Source organism: Neomonachus schauinslandi, chromosome 4, assembly GCF_002201575.2.
Source record: "Neomonachus schauinslandi chromosome 4, ASM220157v2, whole genome shotgun sequence".
Taxonomy (NCBI): domain Eukaryota; kingdom Metazoa; phylum Chordata; class Mammalia; order Carnivora; family Phocidae; genus Neomonachus; species Neomonachus schauinslandi.
Window position 1 is genome coordinate 58,174,246 of NC_058406.1, and position 26,523 is coordinate 58,200,768.

General features: G+C 35.3%; 1 protein-coding gene and 1 non-coding gene across 2 annotated transcripts in view; both read right to left on the bottom strand.

The window, feature by feature from the left end:
- Positions 1-26,523, bottom strand: part of NEGR1 (neuronal growth regulator 1) — an 861,650-nt gene that overhangs the window by 602,288 nt on the left and 232,839 nt on the right. The gene's annotated exons all lie outside the window — the stretch shown is intronic.
- Positions 1,171-1,301, bottom strand: LOC123324735. Its single transcript, XR_006540002.1, has one exon. It is a non-coding gene; the product is annotated as a small nucleolar RNA SNORA63 (small nucleolar RNA).

Sequence of the window (26,523 nt, forward strand, 5' to 3'; positions counted from 1 at the left end):
GAAAGATTTTTTTTAAAGCGCTCTCAAAGGAAAGCTTTTACAGGTCAGAATTTTATTCTGATACCATGTATTTCCATAAGTGATGCCATTTCTTAACGTATGAAACATTAATCATCAACTTTCACACTATTTCACTTTCATACACCTTAAATTGTAACCACGTTAACATAAGCAATCATCTTATGATCAATTGTCTGGTTTTAATCATTTAATTGATTTTAAGAAATGCACCAGATTTTCAAGTCATCAGCAATTTGAGACGTCTAACTGGGTTCACAAACAAAACACTTCTGTTCCTGCATTTCTATACTCAGTTTTTACTGAGTATTTTATACTGAGTTTTTATACTCAATCCTGCATTTTTATACTTTGCCATGCATATATCACCTACTAAAAGCACAGATCTACATGATTTCTTTTTTGTGTATAAACTCTATTTCATAATATTAATATAACACTCCAGACAGTACTTTTCTGGGGAATTATTCCATGTCCCTGAAGAGGACAAAGCCACTCGGACTCATGCTTTAAAATACCGCCGAAGGTGTGCTATAATCATACAGAAACCCTGGCCTGCCATGATTTATTGCTTCATTTTCGTATTTTTACTTTAAACAAGAAAAGCAACAAAATGCTCTCTTTTTGCTAAAGAATGCAAATCTCAATTGCCGCATGTGTCTCAGGAAGATGGAACAAACCTGAGCAGTATTATTTTCTTGTATCCCTTCTTACAAGGAAAATAGCACAGCGGTTGTGTAGCAGAGGATCCCTTGAACACATGCGGAATGAAATGACACTTTATTTTTATATAAAATTAGCTTCAGAACACTCTTATTTGAAAACACGTGGCCATTTACAATATATAATGGCCCTGGCCAAAAGCACACAGGTGTGTTACTTCCTTATTTATTTATTTATTTATTTATTTATTTATTTATTTATTTATTTATTTTTAAAGATTTTATTTATTTATTTGACAGAGAGAGACACAGCGAGAGAGGGAACACAAGCAGGGGGAGTGGGAGAGGGAGAAGCAGGCTTCCTGGCCGAGCAGGGAGCCCGATGTGGGGCTCGATTCCAGGACCCTGGGATCATGACCTGAGCCGAAGGCAGACGCTTAATGACTGAGCCACCCAGGTGCCCCTCAAGTCAGTGTTTTACTTGGTAAACATGTCTGAGACCATGCATCCCTGGCTGCTAAGCACCATGGCGGACAGGGCTAGAAAGGTAACAGCTTTATTTTGAGCAGGGGGCAAAGACAAGGCAGCACTTTACAGCTACATTGTAACTAGACCCTGCATCGGTGTGTTACTTCCTTGCAGTATTGTTTTATTTCTTTGGCTCTTGAAAAACACCAGAAGGGGGTCTATTGTGCATGCAGGTGTGATCACCTACCATGGAGTATAAATTGTATCTCCTTTTGGGTGAGCAGGAAAGGAAAGGGAAGAGTGTTTTTGAGTGCTGACTTCCTAGTTTGCCGTTAATTAACTCAGTGGTCCACTTTGGGAGGATCACAACCTCTACATATCTTAGTTTCTTTATTCTGGTAAATGTATCCCACTTCCTTCTCCTCCACAAAACCTCATTTTGTGACAGTACATTAAACGGAATGTCAAATAGAGCAGGTACGCAATATTTCTTGTCCATAAGGAACTGGAAGATTAGTGGGCAACTGCAGTTACCTCCCTGTCTCAGAAGGCCCATGGGTGGGTCGGCAAAGGTATTTGCCTTTTCTGAGTCTTACCGTGGAATGACAGTAAGAAATCACAGAATAGTAGATGATAGTTTACAAATGATCTTCACAACATTACTAGGATTGAGACTTATATCTCTCCCATGATCTCACTGGATTTAGTATAATTTCCTCTTCTTTATAGATATAGATGGGGCTCAGGAAGCCTAAATGTTTTTCTTAAAATAGCTAATAAATCATGGAGTTCAGACTCAAAAGCCTATTTATTTATTTATTTAGTTTTTAGAATTTAGTCATTCCTATGCACCAAGACTTAGAAGTGAGCAAGAATGGGTGGGGGTAGGGAAGCCAGGGGCAGGGTTAGGAAAGGGTACTCAGAAAGAAAACATGTAAAGGGTTAAAGGCTTCTCTAAAAATGAAATTCACTAACATGAATTGATAAGGCCTCTGAGCCAGCTTGGCACTTTATTATTTCATTAAATCTCCACAAAAATTCTGTATGAACTTAGGTCCTTTTACAACTCTTGTTTTACAGACAAGGAAAGAGAGACTGGAAAGTTAGAATAATTTATGAAAGGTCATGTGGCCCTTGAGTGGTCGAATTGGGACAGTTTCCCATTTCTGTTGTCTCTCAGGAGAGTTCTTCCCAAGGCCTCCTCATTCACTGTTTTGCAACTGTTTCACAAATCACAGATGGACAGATTTAGGAATAACTTTACATGTAAGGAACTGCATCATAGTTGAAATTTTTTATGGTACATGAATCAAAAGTTGTTTTCTCCATGCGAGAACCGCTTGGTTCTATCAAAAATCATGTCAACAGTTTACAACTCCTGAAAAGGCACTCTGATTTAGCATAAGTACATTTTAGTGAGTCCTGATGTAATGCTGTGAGAAAAGAATTGTTCACAGCAATCTGTCTTCCTAGACTGATTACTTAGATATTCTATATAAACTATTTATTTATATAGAAATGAGTTTGGTCTTGAGATGTAAAACCTCTATGGAAAAGTGTGAAGCGTTCCCAATAAGCATTTAACATTTCTGAATGTCACAAATGTTTATATGGTTCTATATCCTCCTAGCAAAAAATGTGCACACCTACAGCATTACAATTAAAAGCTACATTAAACTACACAGATGGAAAATTAAATATTTATATTTATGTAAAAATTGTGTTCTATTATGTTATTACATTAGGATGTTCGAAAGGAAAGAAATATATTTCTAAACTGTTTCTCTCAGCTGTAAAGCTCGTTATAAGAAGATGAAAATTAAGCATACTGTAAATAGGTCAAATAACTAAAAATAACCAATGTAGTTAATTTTTTTTGTTTGTTTTTTAAAAAGGCAGGGTATGATTAAGTATATATTAATTTAACATGTGTAGCAGTCAAGCAGAGAAAAAGGTAGTAAAATAAGACTTTTTAAAATGGACGATGTAAACTTTATATTTTTTACTTACCAAAAATATTGCTACTTTCTCAGATAACGCATCAGATCTATTTGATGGAACAAGGGTGATGGTAGTGCTTGGACTTTGTGTTCTTCCCCATGACCACATCCTGCCACTTCAACACAGACCTCTGTGGTAAAGGAATTTGTATCTGGATATTTGCCTTAAATATATAGGTTTTTAAAAATGACCTTTTATATTTTAAGCATAAAATCCAGGAAACAAACAAAGAGTGAAACTGACTTGAGTACAACAGAATTTGAACCAGATATAAGGATGGATATTTAATAGAAATAAATTCAAAATACAGTTTAAGACCATATTAGAAAAAGATAATTGCTTTTTTTTAATTGAGCACCTACTATACTTTTGGTGTTACTAACAATTTATTTTATAACGATTTCATTGAATTTTTACAACACAGTGGAGTCCATATAATTGTTATTTCCACTGCTCACACAGGAAGAAATACGTATTTACTCAAGCCACATATCTAATAATGGATAGAGCCAGGATATAAACCTAGATAACTAAACAGCAGAACCAGACCTCTTTTTACTCTTTGTTAAACCAGGTATGTTGCAGCAGTTCTTTGGAAGACATTCTGCTTTCCAAACTTAACCTACAATTGCCTCTGTTATCACTCTTTGCCATTTTTTACTTCCTTTATTAACACACAGAGAGGAAACAATGGAATTAATTTTATGTTTAGAATCAGGCCACAAACCATTTCATAGATATGTGTACAAAACTGATTCAGTCTGTACCACTGCAAACTCCTGAATGCATTTTCCTCACGTGCGGCACAGGTATTATTTCACTTTTATATAATATTAAGCAATATGTAACAATGTAACACAACTCTATTAATAAGTGTACTTTCAGAATGTAATATTTGCCAGGTCATTTATTTTCATTTGCTCCCTGAAACATATGCAATTAACAAAGCACCATTTTTGGTGTTTATGATTACCGCTCAAAGTTGCTGCCACCTGCTGGTGGCATGCCCTTATTATAAGAGAGCTAAAATTTCTTTTGCTAAGCCTATATTCTAGGGTTCGTAATTCTTAGCTATTTCCTAAATACTATATCCTCATGTGTTAGACCTTAGCAAAGGTGTTACATAATTGGTAAGTAGTGGAGCAAGGTTTAAAAAGTTTAAAGTATGAATCTAACCAAAGCTGTTAACCACTATTCTATAGTGGTTTCCTCTTTAGAAAAATCTTTACATAAGTCTGTGACATCCATACTACTGAATGTCCCTCAGCGGTAAATAAGGATGAGCTAGTTCTACAAACGCTGGTGAGGATAAAATTCCATGATGTAGTTTTTAAGACAAAAAAGGGGGGGGCAAAACATTACTTACATAAATCATATGATTATGTTTATTTAAAGAATAAATTACAGATTTATATGTTTATATATAAATGTGTATATGTTTATATATATTTATATGTTTAAGCTAAGATTAGAGTTAGCCCATTCCCATGGGAGGTTCATATTTCTTCCACAAAACCATGATGCTTCCATAAAAAATGTAGTTTTCAAGGTCAAGGGAACTATTCAGTAAGTCAGGACACTTAGCTGAGACAATGTATTCTGCCACTGAGTATGCAAGCTCAGGCATATTTTTTTTAATCCCTCATATAATATTTCTATCTGCAAATGATTTCTGCTCAAAAACTCTGGTAAAATTTTTGACAAAAAATATCACTCTGTCTTTAAAAAGTTTGTGATCCTTTTAAATAATCACTCCTTAGTGAGCTCTGATGATAACTGAAGTAAAGCATGCAAAGATCTTTGTGCTCCAAGAAACAACATTAGAAAAAAAAACAGGAAAGATGTTATTACGGATGCTCCATGAGTAACATATTTTAATAAAATAAAGAGATTCCAACATAACAACTGAATACAAGTCACTGAATGAATACAAGACACTGCTAGATTCTTGAAGAATATGACATTCAAGTCATTGAAGATTCTACTATTGAGTAGTAAGCAAGGAGAACATTCACATATAACAATCGTATGAGTCAGATTATGATAAATTATGTATTATGAATATAAACAAAATAAATTGTGCATTCATGAAAGGGAAATTTTCCCAAGGAATGAAAGCAGTAGAATCTGACCTAGACCCGGGCGCCCGGGTGGCTCAGTTGGTTAAGCGACTGCCTTCGGCTCAGGTTATGATCCCGGAATCCTGGGATCGAGTCCCACATCGGGCTCCCGGCTCAGCAGCCTGCTTCTCCCTCTGACCCTATCCCCTCTCATGCTGTTTCTCTCTCTCTCTCTCAAAAAAAAAAAAAAAAAAAAAAAGAATCTGACCTAGACTTTGAAAAATTATTAAGACCTTACCAGGTAACAATGTCAGGAATGGCCATTCCAGACAAAAAGAACAGAATGAGTCAAGACATGGAGGTACAACAGATTGTGAAAAGTTCGGAAAACAGCAAATTATGCAATGTAATAGTTCAGGATATGTTAGGACAACAGTAGATGATAACAGTGATGGCCTGATGTTGAAGGCATGTGAATATTATGCTGAGGACCACTTCTTTCCTGTAAGGATTGAGAAGCCACGGAGGTTTCTGATCAAGAAAGTGACATGGACATGTCTTCATTTCAAAGAGAACACCACAGAAGCAAGATAAAGAATGGATGAATGGATGTGGAGTGGCTATGTCAGATGTCCAGATATGAAATCATGCTAGCAACAAGAAAATAAGCAAGAGAAAACATGAAATATTTCAGAGGTAGGCTCTTGCTAAAGCTATAAAATGAAGAAGTACATTTCTTCAGACTTCTAATTTTCCAACATTAATCTATTTAACTCTAAGAACTGTCTAAGTGTTGAAGAGAAAAACAACAATAACTACAAAATACTTTGTGTTCCCGGATACTAGCTCAATATTGTGATCAAGAGGACTACCAGGCAGAATCCCTGAAGGATATAAAGCATAATAAAGAAAAGTCTCAGCAACTTGATAAGAGGAATGAATACAACATTAAGGAATAAATACTCAAGGACTATCTTCTCGTAATAAGTGCCACACCAATAGCACGTCAAGAAGCAGAGAGGAGATCTTCAGATTCACAGAAATATGGAATTTTTTTATGATCAGAGGGGTTTAAAGACTTACTCAGTTTTTACTTCTGCTGATAAATCATTGGTAATTCTGGCAATATATTTAAGAAGAGTTTCTGATGATAGAAAATGCTGGTGTGGGCATTCAACTCAGAAGTGTATTTCCTATATATCCTGAGATAAATGAAAAATGTAGTAGGCAATATACACAGCTGTGAAACATAATTGCTAGACACACATGCAGCTGAAAAGAAGTAAGATATTAGGGCATATACAAAACCTGCAATAATTCCATTTCCTAAAAAATACACTTAAACCACATATTTTTACACTTAACTATTTGTTATCTATAGATTCTGTAATACAGGTTATGATTGCTAAGTCCAAAATATATTTGGAACTCTTTGCTGGTAAAGGCTTTGTCAAAGTCTTCCCCTGAATCCCACATAGTGGCTCACAAAGTGCTAGAGAATAATGCAAGCCAGATAAACACTTGTTACATTAGAGGGAAGAAAATTCTCAGACGAATCTGCAATAGGCAGGAGCATCACAGTAGCCCAGAATCACATAGAATGAACCATTCTACAGAATCACTCCCTCTGAGGACTGCATTCACAGTGCACAGAGCCAGCACTCAAGCACCACTTAAATAAAAACACCTCCTTGAATGAATTGGCAACAATAGACCCTGAGTATAAAATGGAAATGGAATAGATGCTGATTATGATGAACCTGTCAGCCGGCTAACCCTCGGCAGTTAAACTGGCAAGTGCAGTAAGAGCACTGACAAAAAAAAAATCAGAGAACAAGTCCATCAACTCTGAACCTCACTGAAAGGAAAGAAACTGGGGGAGAGAGAGAGAGAGAGATAGTGTGTGTGTGTGTGTGTATGCATATGCATGCAAGAAAGAAAGAAGATCTAATGACTATTACAAGGTTCTTGTAATGAAATATGTGACTAAGTACATGCAGATTATGATGAATGTCAAAGAAAACTCCAGTTGAGGTTGTGAATAACAGCCACTTTAAATTTGGTTAAATATTAAATCCAACTCAAATTACATCTTGCAACTATTTCTAGGACATCATTTTCATAATTTTCGACATTCCTCTCTCCACTAAAGGCCATGGCTAAGGAAGACCCAATCAAAGCAGCCTATCCCCTGTGGGGCCATCAGCCTAATAGTCTGGTTTCTGTTTAGGTTCATCCATATGTCAGTGTGTTTCCAGTAGCCAGTGCCACTTTGGGATTCTAATTGGGATTTGTCAGGAAAGGGACATTTGCCTGAGAATATCAATTTCCCTACAGACAAAGTAGCAATTAATTAATCTAAAAGTTAAACTGAGCATGAAATAATTATAAATATACTATAGGTATATCAGATTGGTTTTAGCCATCAATTCTTTTTTGCACTTGTTTGTAATAGACTAAATCCCAATCCTATTGCCCCAGTCCTTTATCTTTCATGTCCTTTTTCTGTCCCTGCAGGTACTCTACCAGCATGTTGTGCAGGGATTTAGATTTCCTCTATACATGTTTAATGCCCAGTTAATATATACCTGTAGTACTTTCCTGTCTTGATTAGAAATACTTGGGATTTTATAGTTTTTGTTTACTTTGCTTCTAACCCATATTTTCTCTTTTCTTCTGCATTTTTGTTTTGTTTTGTTTCTATTTTTGTTTTCTGGTCTTCTGAAGTTGCACAGTCCATTAAATTGGGATGGTATCCTTTGTGAATTATTTGCATATTCAAAGACTGAGGACTAAACAAGGATAGCAAGGCACCCCAATGTTCTTTTTTTTTCTTAAGGATTTATTTACTTGAGAGAGAGTAAGCGAGAGAGAGAGAGAGAGAGAGAGGAGAGCACGAGCGGGGAAGAGGGGCTGAGGGAGAGGGAGAAGCAGACTCCCTGCTGAGCAGGGAGCCCAATGCAGGGCTCGATCCCAGGACCTGGGATCATGACCTGAGCTGAAGGCAGACGCTTAACTGACTGAGCCACCCAGGTGTCCTGACACCCTAATGTCCGAAAGTGAGATGCTAAGTCACTTATGTGCTATTGCTTCCAAGTGTGTAGTCAGATACTGGTTTCGTGACCACAGGCCTTAAAGGTATAACAGATTGATACTGAAGAGACTGGGAATTTTTTTTTAAGAAATGTTTGCAGGCCTGTGGGGGTACATCTCTACCTCATGTCAGGTGAAAGGGTCTTCAACAGTCATAGTATGGGTGGAGGGGGTCTTTGAGCCACAGATACAAAGGAAAGATATTATGTCAACCTTGTTTCTCAAACAGCAGAGAGAGGTGAGAAGGCCATGTAAGGAATTTCCCCGGAGTTCTCAGAGCAAAGGGGCATGAGTATTTAACTTGCAATATCTGTAGACCATGATGGAGAAAAAGCCAGCCTGGGATGACTTAGAGGCATTTAACCTTAGGAAACTGCTTCTTAGGTCATAGTAAACCTATGGAAATTATAGAACAAGAGGGAAATGAACAATATTGAGCCAGAGAATGCATATGTTTTATAAGAAGTGCAGTTGGATATTCCTAGTGCAGATATGTCTAAAGAAAACATTTGAGAAAGTATTAGTTTTGAACATCTGCCAAGTAAAGAGAACGCTGGATATCACATTACAATAGCACGAGTCAAAAAATAACTTCTTTGCTTCTTATCTCTCCTCAGCCCCTCTTCTTCTTCATCAACACTGAAAAGCTCAGAAATCACACAAGCACTAGACAAGGAAATAGAGAAATCAAAGTCACCTGCCAATCCTCACACCCTCCTTCCCACAACAGACTACAAGTTCAAATCACGTCAAAGCTGGGGGAATGAAATTTGGAATTTTGTCTATTATGCTTGCCTAGAAGTAGCAGACACATCAGCTCTTCACATACACATGATTTCTGACTAACAGTGACCAGGACACTTTTATTACTTTAGACCATCCAGAAAATTCAAAGGATCAGTGCCGGGTAACATCCAATTTACCTGATCTCTCTAGCAGTTTCAAACAAACATGAGGGACAGGGACAGATATAAAACTGTTTTGTGCTACACTCATAGAGTTTCACTTTTTTTTTATTATGTTATGTTAATCACCATACATTACATCATTAGTTTTTGATGTAGTGTTCCATGATTCATTGTTTCCGTATAACACCCAGTGCTCCATGCAGAACGTGCCCTCTTTAATACCCATCACTGGGCTAACCCATCCCCCCACCCCCCTCCCCTCTAGAACCCTGTTTGTTTCTCAGAGTCCATAGCCTCTCATGGTTCGTCTCCCCCTCTGATTCCCCCCCTTCATTCTTCCCCTCCTGCTATCTTTTTTTTTTTTTAACATATACTGCATTATTTGTTTCAGGGATACAGGTCTGTGATTCATCAGTCTTACACAATTCACAGCGCTCACCACAGCACATACCCTCCCCAATGTCTATCACCCAGCCACCCATGCCTCCCACCCCCCACCACTCCGGCAACCCTTTTTAAAGCACTTTTTAAAGTTCACTTTTTAAAGCACACCTAGTCATTTACATATGACTCCTTTGGGGGCAACCTATCAGGCCACATATTCCTAAGAACAAGTACCAGCTGTCCAGGCCATCTGTTACCTAACCTTTAGGACATGAAGGCTCCTCCCCTACTCCTCCCCCAATTCATTCCTGAGCTTTCCTCACAACTTTTTTTCCTCCTGTTATTAGTAATCTCTGGATTATCTCACACTTTCCTTTTTCCTCTTTCAGCCTTTCATAAATAGCTTCCTTAATCCAATCTCTGTTTGAAATAACTAGCATTGCTTTTGGTTTCCTGACTGAGCCCTGCTGATATACTCACTAACTCTGGGTTATATATCATATATCGATACATTAATGTATATTAAAATATATTCATAATTTTTAAATGACTTCAGAATGAATATCAGAAGTCAATTTAACTCAAGTAAAGGAAACTAAAAGTCAAATTGAACACATTCCTTAAAATAAACTATATAGTCAATAGCAAAAAATCAGCATAATTGTGTTGGTGCTGCTAAGAACCATACCATTACATGTTTGCGGTTACATGCTATTTGAGTTTTTCTTTCTTTTTACCTTCTCAACATAATTCTGACCTTGTTCAGCATAACATAACAGTTTTAAGACTGAAATCTATTTTTTCATAAGTAATGCAAGAAAGTTATTCAAAGTTTCTCAGATGGTTTGTATATATATTATATATATTATATATATATAGTAAAATCTAATAATGGCCACTGGAAAGTACATCTTAGTAGCAGAAAGAAAGTAGTATATGAGAAAATAGTTAATATTGCATCAAATAATCTATTTAAAACTAGAAACAAGTTTTATAAGTCAGTGTCTATCCTGTCTACTTGTAGGGCATCCAGATATGTCACATTTCATAAGTTTCTTTATTACTAGCAACAGAACAAATTCAATACCCAAAGTGGAAGATCCTGAAGAGAAGAGCGTTAGAGAGATTTGAAGGAAATTTATGTAATTTTGTGTAGACCTATCTACAAAGGTTTTGAAATAATATCTTAAAATGACATGGGTTGTCCAGGTATATTTTGCCAGACTGTGAGAAAATATGATTTCATCAAGTGTTGTAAATTCCTTTGGAAAATGAATGAAACCTGTTCAATCTGAAATAAGACACTTGAGAGGAAAGAAAAGCATCAATGGAAAAGATCATGATCTAATAGGGAAAATAGAGACAGAAAGATTCAGTGTCTTAAAAGAGAAAGATTAATGGGGAAAAAAAAGCTGTATTTTTTTTTTTTTGGACCTATAAAATGTCATTTAATGTACATTCCAGGATGGCCAACACAAGCTGGTTAGGTAATTAGCCTTTGAAGAGTTTATTTTTTGTTTGTTTGTTTGTTTTGTTTTACAGTCATATAAAAAACTTGCCTTGTTGAAAAAAAGAGAACTCTAACAAAAAACATATCCACCAATGGGCTTGTGTTTTTTTTCCACATTCAGGTTTGCAAGATAATTAAAAATATATACCTATTCATCTTTGAGCATAGCACTGTCTATTAGCCAATCAGTTTCGGCAATACACTGCACAGAGGTATACCACCATTGGTTTTTGACATTAAGTTATCTTTAAGCTTATCAGCTATTCTGACAAGTGGAGGCAGCTTGGAACCCAGTCCCTGGAAAGCATTTGCAGGATTTACTACCTGTTTGCCCAACACCTTTTCAATGGTGATCGGTCTGGGCACATAGTTATTAATCCAAAGATCCAAGGATATCTTCTTTTTTTTTTTAAGATTTTATTTATTTATTTGAGAGAGAGAATGAGATAGAGACAGAGAGAGCATGAGACGGGGGAGCATCAGAGGGGGAAGCAGACTTCCTGCTGAGCAGGGAGCCTGATGCGGGACTCGATCCCGGGACTCCAGGATCATGACCTGAGCTGAAGGCAGTCGCTTAACCAACTGAGCCACCCAGGCGCCCTCTTCTTTTTTTTTTTTAAAGTAGGCTCCACACCTAGTGTGGAACCCAACACAGGGTTTGAACTCATGACCCAGAGATCAGGACCTGAGCTGAGATCAAGAGTCAGATGCTTAACTGACTGAGCCACCCAAGCGCCCCACCAAAAATATCTTAATGCTTGAGCTGGGGTCAAAGGAGCAGAGAGGGCCAAGTGAAGACACCTTTTCAAAAACTCTATAAACAAATAATCATTACACTCCTTCAGTGCTGTCACCCAGTCTTTGCTGCCTAGGGGAAACCTGTATTTCTATCAAACAAATCATTCAACCATGACATTCATTCCTACATATGTAACTATTAGCTTTGGTCCTATATAAATGTCCTATAATTGAACAGGAGGTAAAGTTTGAGAGAGAGAGTAAATACTGAAAATCTAGGAAAGTGAATTTGACACTTAAAGGATGAATTGATAAAAATTAAGTATTTTGAAGATGCATCAAGAGGAATAAAGCCAAGACCAAATGAAGAACTGAAGTAAGTATATCAGTTTATAATTTTAAAATATCTTTCTTATGGAAGGATATAAAAGGAACAATAAACTGCCTTCGGAAAGATATGATTCTTTTGTTCAATCACAGTGAGTTTAGGTCACTGCAATCCTTCAAAATGATAAACAAATTATAGGTTCTAGATTATAGTCAGATAAATGACCTGAAGCAATAAGCATCTATTTTAGAATAGATTAGAGCAGGTAAATGATTCAATTTAGTCAGCAGTAAATGAAATCTTTAGTTGTTTAAAACTTTTAACCATTAAAGAAAAAACATTAAAAAGGAAAATAAGATATAAACCTTTTTCAAATAGTAAAGAAAAATACTTTTGTACAACCTTTTGTACATGCTACATGTAGAACTTTACAGAGTTCTACATGTAGCATGCTTTATTTGACCAGGATAAAAACAGCTCAAATATGCCAGACATTAGAGAAAGGAAATATTAAATAAAAATAAGGACATTCGTTAGAAAGAAACTCAATGCATAAAAAAATGAATCCTAATAATATGGTCAGAAGGTCTATAATAAGTAACAAAGAAAAATACTGTGGGCAAAAATATCAGAATGCTGTATTACAGACTATCTGAAATGCAGTCTGTGACTATAAACATCCATCTCCCTCAAATATCTATCATTTTCAAATAGGCAGAATGGTACACAGATTGTAAGAAAGATTAACCACCCTCCCACATTTACCATCAAAAAGCTCAGATTACTTTAAATTGAGCATTCTCATATTCCTGGCCTCTGCCCAAGTTCATTTTAAAGATTAGTTTTTGCAGTTCTCTCTCTCATTTTTCCATACCAGCAATCTGTTCTTAGCCTTTTAAATATCTACTCAACCATTTCGGCAAGCATTTCAAACACACAGAAGGATGAAATTTAATATTAATAAAATATCCAAACTTAAATCCCTAGATAAAAATTTCAATATTTATCTCTGAGTATCTCTTGTAATCCAGTATGTAAGTACATCAAAATTGGAGCAGAAATAGAGTTAAAAATCTGAAGGAAGGTCATTTGATTCTAATGAGTAATTATGCTAGATAATTCTATTTTCTAAAATCATATCCAGTCCATGATTTTAAATAACATATATTGATAAATAAATATTCATTTTAATATAAAAATTAATATGATAGCTTGATATTATGCATCATTCAGATACCAATAAATACGAATTTCATAAATTATCAGTAAGCTACTAGAACTCAAATTAAAAACAGCTTTCCAGTCTTTCATAATAATATATGATGCTAAAATAAGTTTCTTTTTGAAAGGCTGAGTTTGATCAGTACTTATTTAAATTCACAAGGAGTATTTCTATTATAAGCAATCATTCAATTCTTATGTATTAAAAACATGGAAATTACAGAAATCAAATTTTTCAGGTTGAGAAATTTATATTTATTAAGGGTTACTATTAATACCCTAATAAGCATCTGATTTATCCAATGACACTCAGTATTTTTAATTTTTATTATACATTGGTGGTCGTTAAGTCTTTATCCCCTCAGGTAGATGAAATGTCCTGTATTGAAGAATATTGTACCAAATATGTAAACACCCTTCATTTGCACAGAAAGAAAATAAAATCTGCTTAGCCAGGCACTCAAGGCCCTCTAGAGTTGAGCTTTATCTGTCATGTATGAGGCAGCCTAAATGGACCAACTACTTCTTATTTCTCTGACTCCAGCTTTTGCTGTCTGGCTGTTCTATCCACCTGCAATGCTCTTCCCCATCTCTCATCTTACACTTTTTTTCTAAGTGTTCAAAATCTAGCCAACCGATGCATTTTTGAGAACTCTCAAGCACAAAATTCTTTTCTTAAAGCTTTTTTTTTTTTAATCCCTTGCCAGAAGTGATATGAACAGCACTGAATTCCCATAGGACCTTTTCTTTGTTCTAACACTTATTACAATACAGAATGTTAGAGTCAAAGCAACTTTAGAGGTAATTTCATCCATGACACTATTTTTTTCTTTTTTGGCACATCAGAAAACTGAAGTCTCTATTAAATGAAATGCTTAGGAGCATACCATTAAAGACAAAAAAGGACTGTATACCTTCTACTTGCCTGCCTCCTTTTCTACCTTGTATTTCAAATAGATATGCATGTAGTTCATCACCCCTTTAAATAGATAAACTCCTTCAAGTTTCATATTTTCTTAATATATACTTTCACAGCAACTTTTTTATAGAGGGCAACCTTAAATAAATGATAAATGGGGTGGGATGGGAGGGGGGCAGGCAGGAACAAGTCTTGATTCTACTAGGGAGTAAACAATTCTCCAGAGACTGGATAAAGACTATTAATATTAAGATGCCCTTCTAGTCTTTCCCCCCAGCTGCAGTGGTTAATCCTAAGACACTGTCAAAGTGAGAGCATCTCTAAAGGCTAGTTCTTTTCTGTCCTTACTATACTCTTGAGACAATCTGAAAAACCAAATCAGACAATTGAACAACCTTAAATAAACAAAAAAGAACATCTGGGAGGGGGATTCTCCGGGTACCATCCCTATATCACCTGCTCAAAAGCACATAGACTGGGCGCCTGGGTGGCTCAGTCGTTAAGCATCTGCCTTCAGCTCAGGTCATGATCCCAGGGTCCTGGGATCGAGTCCCGCATCGGGCTCCTTGCTCGGCAGGAAGCCTGCTTCTCCCTCTCCCACTCCCCCTGCTTGTGTTCCTGCTCTCGCTGTCTCTCTCTCTGTCAAATAAATAAATAAAAATCTTTAAAAAAAAAAACAAAAAAAAACAAAAGCACATAGACTGATTTTCCACTCTAATGATGGAGCCAGCAAAGTAATCAGAAATAAGCGAGAGAATTAAACATTGTGTAATTTCATTATGGAAATATATAGGATAATGAACTAGAAAATAATTTGGGGGCTCATTTTAGATAGAGTGGTCATTAAGATTTATGTGAGAAAGTTACATTTAAACTGAGAAAGGGAGATGAAAGTGAACCAGTCTCAGGAAGAATCTGAGGAAGTTTATTCAAGTTTATTGCACTGAGGAAACAGTGCAAAGATATAGTGACGTGACCACAGGTGATAGCTTGGCCTATTGATCAGAAACTGAATTTGAATTTTTCCATGGTTTAAAATGAAACAATTAACCATGTACAGTTGTACAACAGAAAGTTGTTCGCACGCACTTTTTTATTTGGATGAAGAACACCACTATACAGAGCATTTAGCCTCAAGCTCATTCCTCTGTGTTCCCAACATCATTATGCACTTGGCTAATACACACAACCTTAACCAGGGAGTAGGTTAACTATGGACATGTCAATTTCCCCTACTAAAAGGTGAACTTTTTGTGGGTAAGAACCATCTTTAAACCATCTTTGTGTTCCAGTGTATTCCAATTCTCAGCATATTCCAGGGCATTAATAAAAACTGAATTGTTGCTGAATTATATTTTATCGTATTCCATAAATTGGACTAAAATCCACAATGGTTTATAACAGGAAGTCTGAATGACTAAGGCAATATATACATCAGCCCCTGGCTAATATGGAGAAAAGTACTTATATTTTTTGCTACTACATCTGGTAAAAAGACCATTTGTTGATTTACAAATAGCTGAGTATTTTTGCATTGTTGTGGAAAAAAATGGCTGCTAATATAGGACAAAAATACATTTCAATTACATTGTAATATTTGATTCTGTTCAAGTTCACTCTGCTTTTCTAAACAATGTAGTATTTTTATATTTTAAAAGGGGGAAATTTAAATCATAAATGTTTTAAAATTAATTAATATATAATATATAAAAGTAAATTATATTAATCAATGTTAAAATTATATTGGGAAAATAAATTCTTTATTAAACTAAATGCTTTATAAATGAATAAGTTGATATACATAATTCATTCACTGGTATTGAAAGGTATTTCTATAATAAAAATATATAACAAGCACCATTTAAATTGTTTTTAAATCTTAAGTTGGGAACAATTGTTATAAAATTGTATGGTCCATACAATTTCAAATAAAGGAATGAATAATTGATTTGGGTCTATCACATTTCACTGAAAGTATGTTGTTGGGTTTATTAGTTGACCCATTCCAATCCCTAAAAAACTGGATTAAAATGTTTTCTCTACCTCTATTCTGACATGGAAAAGAGAATAATTTTTTTTCTTATCCATGGCTGACTATCCCATAAGTTCTGCTTGTGTGATGATGGCAATTGAGTATTACTGGATATAGCAGTCAGCCCCCCAAATAGCTCCCAATAACCTACATCCTGGTATTCATACCCTGTACAGACCCCTCCTTCACTGAATGAAACTGCTTGTTCACCAACAGCCTATTGGGGAAAGGACTACATGGGACCATGAGACTGGGTCATAAAAGACATTCTGGCATCTATCTTGTGCTCTCGTGAATGATTTACTCTGAAGAAAGTTAGTGTCATGAGGATACTCCCAGAGCAGTATAAAGAGGTTCACACACAGAAGAACTTTAGTCTCTTTCCAAAAGCCAGCACCATTTGCCAGTCACCTGAATGAGGCATCTTGGAATCAGATCCTTACGTCCAATCAAGTCGTCAGATCTGACCTTAAATAATGACAACCTATGATATTCTAAATTTGTTGGAAGTGAAGCAATAGCTTGTCTTCATCTGACACAAAACTATTTTTCCTAGTTGAAAGAATGCAATAGAAGGAATCTACTTTTCTGTTGTTTTTCTTGGTTCATGGAACTTTGGAGTTTGTTCATTGACCCTCAAGTCTCATATTCTAAAATTCTTCTCTCCTTACTCCTCCAATAAGCTAAACTTTCACCCCATTAAACCACCTACTATCTATAAAATCTCATAGACATTTCCACTTTTTGCCTTTATATGTGATGTTCGCAGGGCATTTTAAGCCCAACCCTTCTCTGAATGGTTAATGTCTGTTCATTCATCGTTAAATTTCATGGAATACATAGTTAGTATATAATATATAGCAAGATTACAGTGAAAAGAAATCTGAGGCCAACAATTTTGATGAAACATCTCACATTTGTCCATCATGAAAGTATGCAACACAATCAAAATGACTGTCATGAGAAGGCAACTTGATATGAAAGGAATGCATTTGTACTTAACCTGGGCTTTTTTTTCCCACTATAGACATATTTGCTTTAAACATTACATTTATAAGCAAATTAAAAAACACTTCTTTTGTACTGACCATGATGATGCTATGAACCCTGGAAAAGAATCTGGCTCATTTGTGGTTTGGAGCAAAATAAAATACTGTCAGTGACTGTATCCAAAAAACTTGACAATTCTATTACGATGTATTATTTTTACAATATTGAAGAAGTTTGCCTATTTTCTAGCACCCCCCTCTTTGAAAATTATATCCAAAAAGTGTGGATATAATTTGGACATCCCAAAAGTGTGGTAAGTTTCTTTGCCAAGGAAAACTTAACTGGAAGAAAAGGCCTGGTAACTCATAGCACAGATGGAGCACCTTTGAGGGTTGGCAACATCCATGGTTTTGCTGCCTTGGGGAAGAAAGGAGCTCCACACAAGACCGTGACTCACTGATTTCTAAGTTGGAATACACTGACAATAAAAACACTGCCAGAAATCCTGAGAGAATTTTTGTCTACTGTCCTAAAAGTTGTCAACTTCATCAGAGCCAAGGTCTTGAATCACTGCCTTTTTAAGAAATATGTCAAGAAAATGAAAAGAGAAGGAGAAGTTCATCTACTACACAGAAGTTTGCCAACCTCCCAGAGCACATGTTCCAAAGCCCTTGACTGAACTTTGAGTAAAAAGTTCAAGAGAAAGAAAGCTCATCCTCAGAATAATTTTATAGAGCTCCCTTGTGGCTTGACTTACTTGGCGGGTATTTCTGGCCACAATAATGAATAAGCTTTTTCACCTAGGCCCCTGTGACACTATTTTCAATAGTGAGGATAAACTGCAAGTTACCTTGTTTAACTTCCTAACTAGGGAGAGAAGTTTAGAGGTAGGCAACTACACGAATTCCCCAATGCTATAAAAAGCACTTCTTCAGGATTAAGTTATTTGTGACAAAACCTTGCATAATCCTTCCAGGAAATATCTTTAGACCTCCTGGAATCACAACAGAACTCTTGATTAATGGTCCTGCTGAAATGACTTTTAAATTGAGCACAGACTGAAAAATTCTGACATTGACTTAAAAAAAAAAAAAAATCAGAGAAGCATTCCTGGTCAAATCTGACCTGAACAACTTGTTCACATGAATTCAAATGAAGAATCTTGGATAACTCTGGTCTTACAGAAAATAGCTAAATCCTAATGTATAGAGCTGACTATAGAAGCCCCGATTCCTTTTGGTATCACTGGCAAGGTTTGAAACATCTCCAATCAAAAGGAAGACAACCTCAATTTATGTCAAAGATGATGTGTACATAATGATGTTTTAAAAAAAAATAACACACTGGAATTCTTATTCAAGCAGCTGCCTTCTCAAGGAAATTAATTTTGAACAGAGTTAAAGTTTAATTTATTTTTAATTTGCACAAGTTCTATTTCTTGCTCTTTTTTTTTTCTTATTTATAGAATTGGACCATTAACTTTTGCATAAAAATAGTGAGACATTTTGTGAAGAGTTTAATTTGGTATATGGATAAAATAGATGCAAACACATTACATAAATTTTATGAACAATTTTGCATTTACGTTATATCTGCGCTTTTCCAGTGTAGGGCCTCTATAGGTTTCATCAGATTCTCCAAGGATGTGGAGACCACACTAATGAGGAGCCACACACTTCACCTCTTAGGGAGAGCATTCTTTAACTTTCCTGGGCCAACTCAGCATGGCCACCCTCCATATTCCCACCACATCCTTGCTCCTACTTCGTGCTGATCAGTTTTATGGTAGTTTTCTTCTTCATGTCACTAGATTGTGATATTATTCAGGACAGGAAGTATATACTCATGTTTGCATTCAGTACAGATATTAATTAGTAAGGCCTTGAGAATGATAGGTCCCCACAAAATGTTCCATGAGTGAATAAATGCAAATAAACACGCCCTTTCTTTTGTTTTGATTTTATCCCCCTGGGAGCTTGTGTTTGTAGGACAAATAATTTTATGTGGGAAAATATTTTCATCTTCATTGTTAATAAAGGAAAGTGACCTGGTAACTGGGTAAGACCAATCATATATGAACAAATTATATGTGACAGTTTAGTTTTACCTAATACCAAGCGAACGGTCACCTTGAAATTACAAAAAGTTTACTTTACACACTATTTAAATTAGAATCAGTTGGCCAATAGGAAAAAAATTTAAAAAACATAGTAATTAAACCCTTGCCAATTAAATTAAAAATCTATACAGCATGAAGATTTTTTAAAAAATCCTTTCAATTTTTCATATCACAGAAGTTGTGCTTGGTTCTAGATACACGTCACTTGATCCATTCTTTAAAATGTATTGCCAGAAACTATGATAAGGTAATTAACATTAAATTCAAAGGCTACATATCTCCAGCCAAATTCTGTCTATAATTAGCTAAATTACTCATATAACTTAAGGAAAAATGAGAAATGTTGAATTATTTAAATACTGCACTTGTTTTCAATCCCTTTTTGCCCTTTACAGACTTACCTAATATATCTAACGATACACTAGCTTCATGTTTTGTATTTACAATAGAATTTCAATATCAGAAGATTTCAATTATCTCTAAAATTAACATGAACATTTTTTCTATTTTATTTAAGAATTTTTATACCTTACGCATATGAGAACTTCAACTCAATGTTTGTTGAACTTAATTTAATACTCCAAATATTCAGAATGAAACCATCTTTTCTGACAGAAAGCATTGTTCAAGCAATTAGAAGAATATAAAGCCATAAGGTATAAAGATGATAAGGTCTAAACCTGCTGAAGTTAATTAGCTCTGGGGAATAATTTTAAAATAATAGGTACATTAGCTAGAGAAAATTATAGCAAAGTATATTCTGCATAAAAAATAGAGCACATGGCAAAAATAAAATTGGAAAGAAAATGTCTTTTCTATCCTAGTAAAAAGTAAATCATCAGAGCCTTTTCGTATTAAGTCAGAAACTCTTCGTTATGCAGGGAAGCCCTTTAGGAAGGCCTCTGTCACTGAGCAAATGACTGATGCAACTGACTCTCTGGCTATTCACATCTATAGATCTATCATAGCACTTTCCATCTGTTTGTGTTCTCTCTCTCTTTCTCTCTCTTTTTTTTTTCTTTTGGAACCCTTTTCTGAATCTTCAGTCTTAGACCCCAGAATCATTGGAATAGTTTATTATTCAATTTGAATTTGCCTGGTTCAATTCTACAAGGTATGGCACATGATTTCAAACAACTAATTTTTGAAAATCAATTTTATTTTTAAAAATTGTCCCAAACACATCTAATTATATCTATAAGCACCATGATTTTGTATTTGCCAATAATTATCTATTTAATTTGTTTGATGATAGACTTATTTTGTAAAGTCAGTTTTCCAATCTTTGCCATGTCAGGGTAGTATTCATCATAAGCAAAACAGTATCTCATTATTAATTTGCTGTGGGATTTCACCCAATATGTGATTTTTCCATATATGTTATCTATACAAATAAAATGCCACCTTTTAGTATATTGTCCTTTCCTTATCTGTACATAAAATAAAAGCTTTATCCTCAATATCCATATTTTATAAAAAGGAATTCTGTCTATATATTAGTAGGATGGAATTCTAATATAAATTTTGAGAACTTATGATTTACAATTTTAGAAGAGACCAAAAATTACTAATTATCCCTAGAGATCAAAGAAACATTACTTCATTTGCAAATACATTTGATTTATGGAGGCTATAATAAATAATAATATTAACACATATGGCACTGCTCATCTTCAAAGACTTTTTCCAAATAGTAAGTAATTAGCAAGATTACACATTCAATAGGTGATATATGGCCCACGTGTTTTACTTTTTAAAAAAATACAATTTTTTTACACTAAACTCAGGACATATTTTTTCATTGATGATACCAAGTACTTACTACAAATTTTAATCTCTAGTACTTATTGTAAATATCTGCTCAGGTTCACAAATATTATAAGAATATTTGACAAAGGTTAAAAGTTTACATTAAAGATGAAATTTACATTATCTTTGTCCTTAGTGATACAGACCAAGACTTTTGAACAAGGCATTTATAGTTAGTTTCAGTTAAGGCAATGGAATGAAATTTTTTATCCTGTGCTGAGCAAATAATTACCTTCTTTTACTGTTATCTCTACCTTCTCCATTATGATTCTCAATGCTGACTTGACCAATTCTAGAATTCTCTGTTGTTTAAATGTATTCTTTCCCTTGATATTCCCTAGAGATAAAAATGTATTTTTTAACATTACTAAAAAAAAATGGTATAAAATGAAATATGGCTGAATATGCTGGTACACAGATTATGCTTTGATTTCAACATTTAGAAACACCAAACACCATTTATTAAATATTTTATTTGAAAAGAGGGTGCTATCCTATTCTTAAATATATTAAATGTTTATGGCAGAAATAAAACAATGTGCAAAAATGAATGCCATTTCAGATGTATTTGGGAAAAATAAAATATAGTTTGGCCACATTCTTTTTGTGAAAATGATTTAAATGCATATTTTTTTCTTCTCCATTTATTTCCTATTTATTATTCCCACCACACTGGTAAGTTAGTAAGCTCTTCGAGAGATCTGAGTATGCATTATGTGGGATTTGAATCCGTCTCAGTTCCAAAAGAGTAATTATGTTTAATGAGTCAATAATACTTTTTGATGTTCTGATTTTAGCTAATAATCTACCACTCTTAAGGAGTTAATCAGATTTTTCTTTTTTTTTCTCTTTGTGGGTCTTTCTTGGTTCAGGGGAGAGACTGAGTGAAGAGGGAGACCTTAACTTTGCACGTGCCCAAAATATAATTAGAAATTAATTTACTATTCATTTATTCATTTATTGAAAAAAAAATTCTGGCAGTTCAAGGAGGGTTACTTTGCAAATGGCCACACAGCTGATTAAAAGGATATTCTTGGCTGGGCTTGCATAAGAATATAAGAGAACAGGGGTGCCTGGATTGCTCGGTTATTAAGCGTCTGCCTTCAGCTCAGTTCATGGTCCCAGGGTCCTGGGATCGAGTCCCGCATCAGGCTCCCTGCTCAGCGGGAAGCCTGCTTCTCCTTCTTCCACTCTCCCTGCTTGTGTTCCCTCTCTCACTGTCTCTCTGTCAAATCAATCAATCAATCAATCAATCAATCAATCAATCTTAAAAAAAAAAAGAATATAAGAGAACAGCCCTTTCTTCAAAACCTTTCGGAGTTAGTATTGTCAGTGCCCTTCCAGAGTCAATGGTGAAAATTGAAATTAGAATAATCTATCTAGTAAGTGAAGTTCTTGATGGAATTATAGTGATTTACTGTAGAAGCTCATCGAAGTGATAAGAATATTATTGGATTTTAACTAAGTTACTATTTTAAGACACAAATGTCCCTTTATGCCCATTAATAATATTATTTTCACTGATCTATGTCCTTTTCTTACATCTAAAATGTAGAACAGCAGCCAGCAATTCATTTTTATTGAATTAGTTCCTTTTCGTTACACATAGCAGTGTTTTAAGTAAGAACTAATAGGATGTAAAAGTTAAACTTTTGTTTTGAAGTCTATTTGAACCATATTTTCTCTATTTGCCCACTGATGTGTACAACTAGTCACCAATTTCTATTTACTCTGCCCCAGAGCTGTTTCCCCGATTCCACACAGGTAAACCACACATGGATCTTTCCATGTCCATGAACTACCATTCACGCAGTTGCATTCATTGCCAACCCTCTCTGCACAGAGGCAGAGCCAGTCCTCTGTGCTTTGTGTTTCTTATTAGTTTCTATGATACATAGTTCCTTCCTGAGCGGTTTCACTCTTTTTCTTTTTCTTTTTTTTTTAAGATTTTATTTATTTGACAGAGTCAAAGTGAGAGAAGGAGCACAAGCAGGGGGAGTGGGAGAGGGAGAAAGCAGACTTCCCGCGGATCAGGGAGCACCAATGCGGAGCTCGATCCCAGGACCCTGGGATCATGACCTGAGCCGAAGGCAGACGCTTAATGACAGCCACCCAGGCACCCCAGTTTCACTCTTCTTTACAGCCACCATCCTCCTTACCGCAGCATCAACCGTACCACCCCCACTGCTGAGAGTTCATAAAAGTGTCTTATTAGTTCCCCAAGTGCCTGGTACATAATATTATTATTTATTGGATGGAGAGATGAGTAGATGGATAAATTACAAAAGCTATTTACCAAGGTCTAAACTTTAGGAAGAAGGACTTCCTTGTTAAATTCTTGGCTACAAAGTTCAAATTGTGCATAACTGGGATAAAGTTAATTCAGCTTTAATTTTTTTAGGCATTTACTTAGTTTTCTACACCAAAGGTTGGTGTGGACTCTGTACCAGTCCAGGTGGCTGGATTCTACAGAAACATTCAAATGCTCATATCTACCATAGTTTCACAGTTTTCTTAGATCATGGTTTCAAGTAAGCAATAATTTCACAACTCACTTAGCTTAGAATTTGGTAGAAGACAAAAGAAAAATTTTCTACTCTTCATTCCCTAGCCACTAGATATGGTTAGAAGCCTGCCGGACCTAAGGAGCACGCGGTATTATCATCAGTTCTGCACAACTCTGGAGTAGAACACCCCCTTCATCTCCCCTACATATACTGCATTAGTCAGTTTGGTCTGCCATAACAAAATATCAAAAAGGTAGAGTGGGTGACTGAAACAACAGAAATTTATTTTCTCCCAGTTCTGAAGACTGGCTTCCCAGATCAAAGTACCAGCAGGTTCAGTATCTAGTGAGGGCTCCCTCTTCATATCACAGATGGCTGCCGCCTTTCTGTGTCTCACATAGCAAGGAGAAAGTGTGAGCTCTGGTTTTTCTTCCTCCTCCCATAAGGGCACCATCCCTATCATAATAGGGCTCCACCTTTCTAACCTCATTTAACCTCAGTTACTTCCTAGAAGTCCTATCTCCAAATACAGTCACATTGGGGACTTGGGGTTCAGGGTCTGGGGCTTTAACATATGAACTTTGTGGGGCACAATTCGACCCACAGCATATACACACACTTTGATTTTCCCCTACATTTCTTTTCCTGATATCGCTTGACTTGATTGTTCACATCTGAACACAACTGACCAAACAGGACACAAATTCAAGTTTCACATATCTGTCTGCCTTTGGAGTTCAGGACCCGGGCATTCCCTTCACATGTGACTTCACGAGGCCCAATACAAGGTGGATCTTGCATATAAGATTCAGTCTGGTAATTTGAAAAGAAATGAAGGAATCATCATAAATGGAGCTCACAAACTTTTTGCACTTGAAAGTGCCAAAAGTAGGGGAACTTGCCAAAGAGTATAGGAGAAAAACTTTCTTTCTAATCTCTAATATTAGAACTCAAAGCCTGTTCTTATTAGTTTCTATGATATCTGCCATGCTATCTGGTTAACGGCAAGTTAAAAGGTTTGGCGCTGTTGATTCTATCAAAGGTTGCTCGGGATTTAAACGGTTTCTAAATAAACATGGCAGTAAACTTTGTAATATAACAGGGAGTTAGGAGGAAAATTTAAACAGTAGCTTTGTCTATGTCTAGTTTGTTTCATGTGTTCCTTCTAAGTAACAATGATTAGGATTCATTATTAACCAATATCATCTTGGTGAGTGAGGCATCTGCTACATTTGTCCTTTTGGTTTTGTGTTATTAGGTAGACAAATGTTTCACTTATCTGCAAGGTAAGCTTTACACTTTAGTGCTATTGCCTATCTATTGCTCTGAAAAAAAATCAATATGTATTTTAAATTACACATATAATTGTTTTGTGTTTTGGTGCCTAATTCCTCTCCTTGAAATGCATGAAAAGAATTAAAATGTTCAAATTGTTTCCTTTAATTCCTTTCATGCACTTTTGTGGAGGGAATTAACCTCCACACTCTAAAATGATTGTATGTGTAATATTAAAAATGGAACATCTCATTTCCTTTTTACTTCTGTTGTGGGGATTGTAAACACCAGAGGTATCTAATAAAGACCCTATTTTTACAACATCACAAAATGAAAAAGGCACATTGGAAATACAAGAAGCTTGTCTTTTCAGATTCATCCCAAGACCTCCTGCAGCACATTATGTTGTTGTTGTTGTTTTTGTTTTGTTCTTTGTTTTTTTTTTTTACTTCCATTTTTGTTGCCTTTCTTTTACTTCAAACTTCTAGTAACTGAATATGACAAAGTGTCAACAAAGTAGCTGCATAGAGGCTAGCATCTAGCAACTTGAGTCTTCTTTATTAGGGTCCTTGATTTCCTAGTTTTAAGCCTGTGCATCTAAAGTCACTAACTTCGGTCCACGATGCAAGTCCACAATAAATGGTCTAATCACCCCTAACAGTGTAGATCCTCCATCTTTTTTTAGATCCTTCTTCTGTATACTCATGGAACATTCATTTTTTGGGAGCCACAGGGGTGAAAGTTTCTTTGCCTTGACATGTCAAGTTGTTGCCTATCAGGTCCAGAAATTTTCAAATGAAATCTGATTTACTCATTTCACCTTATAATTGTTTAAAGTTTAAATTTCTTTCTTCTATCTTTTAGCATGTTGACTTTAGCTATCCAATGTACAACTGTAAGCACATACATAACCTTGCCAACATTTTTTTTGGTAATAATATACAGATTTTAATAGATTGAATGATTTTATGTATGTGTGTGTGTGCACATGCATGACAAAGTAACAGTGATTTCCTCCCTTTTGGTTGATTTTGCTCATATAATAGGCAAAATTCTCAGCTTTAGTCTACTGCAGATTGAACTATCCATGAATATTCATTCCACAAACATGTTATAATAATTATAAAATCAAATACTTCTAATAAATTTATAAATCATGAATGTTAAATCTTAACTCATACTTTTATTAAAAGCTATTTTACAAACATAAAACAAACAGCAAAAATCACATTTGGAAAACAAAATGTTCCTGCTTGACTTGCAATCTTTGTTTCACACATAAGACCAGTGCCCTTCCATAACAGTACCTGAAGCATTTCAGATTTCAACATGACTTAGACTGAAACTCAGGCTTTAAAGAATCCATCTTGTAGTCCTCTGACAAAGTAATTGGCTGGAAAAATTATAATAAAATTTTCATAAAGTTCATATTCATGAAGTGGCAAAAATTGCTTTCAGGAAATTATGATATTAATAATTTA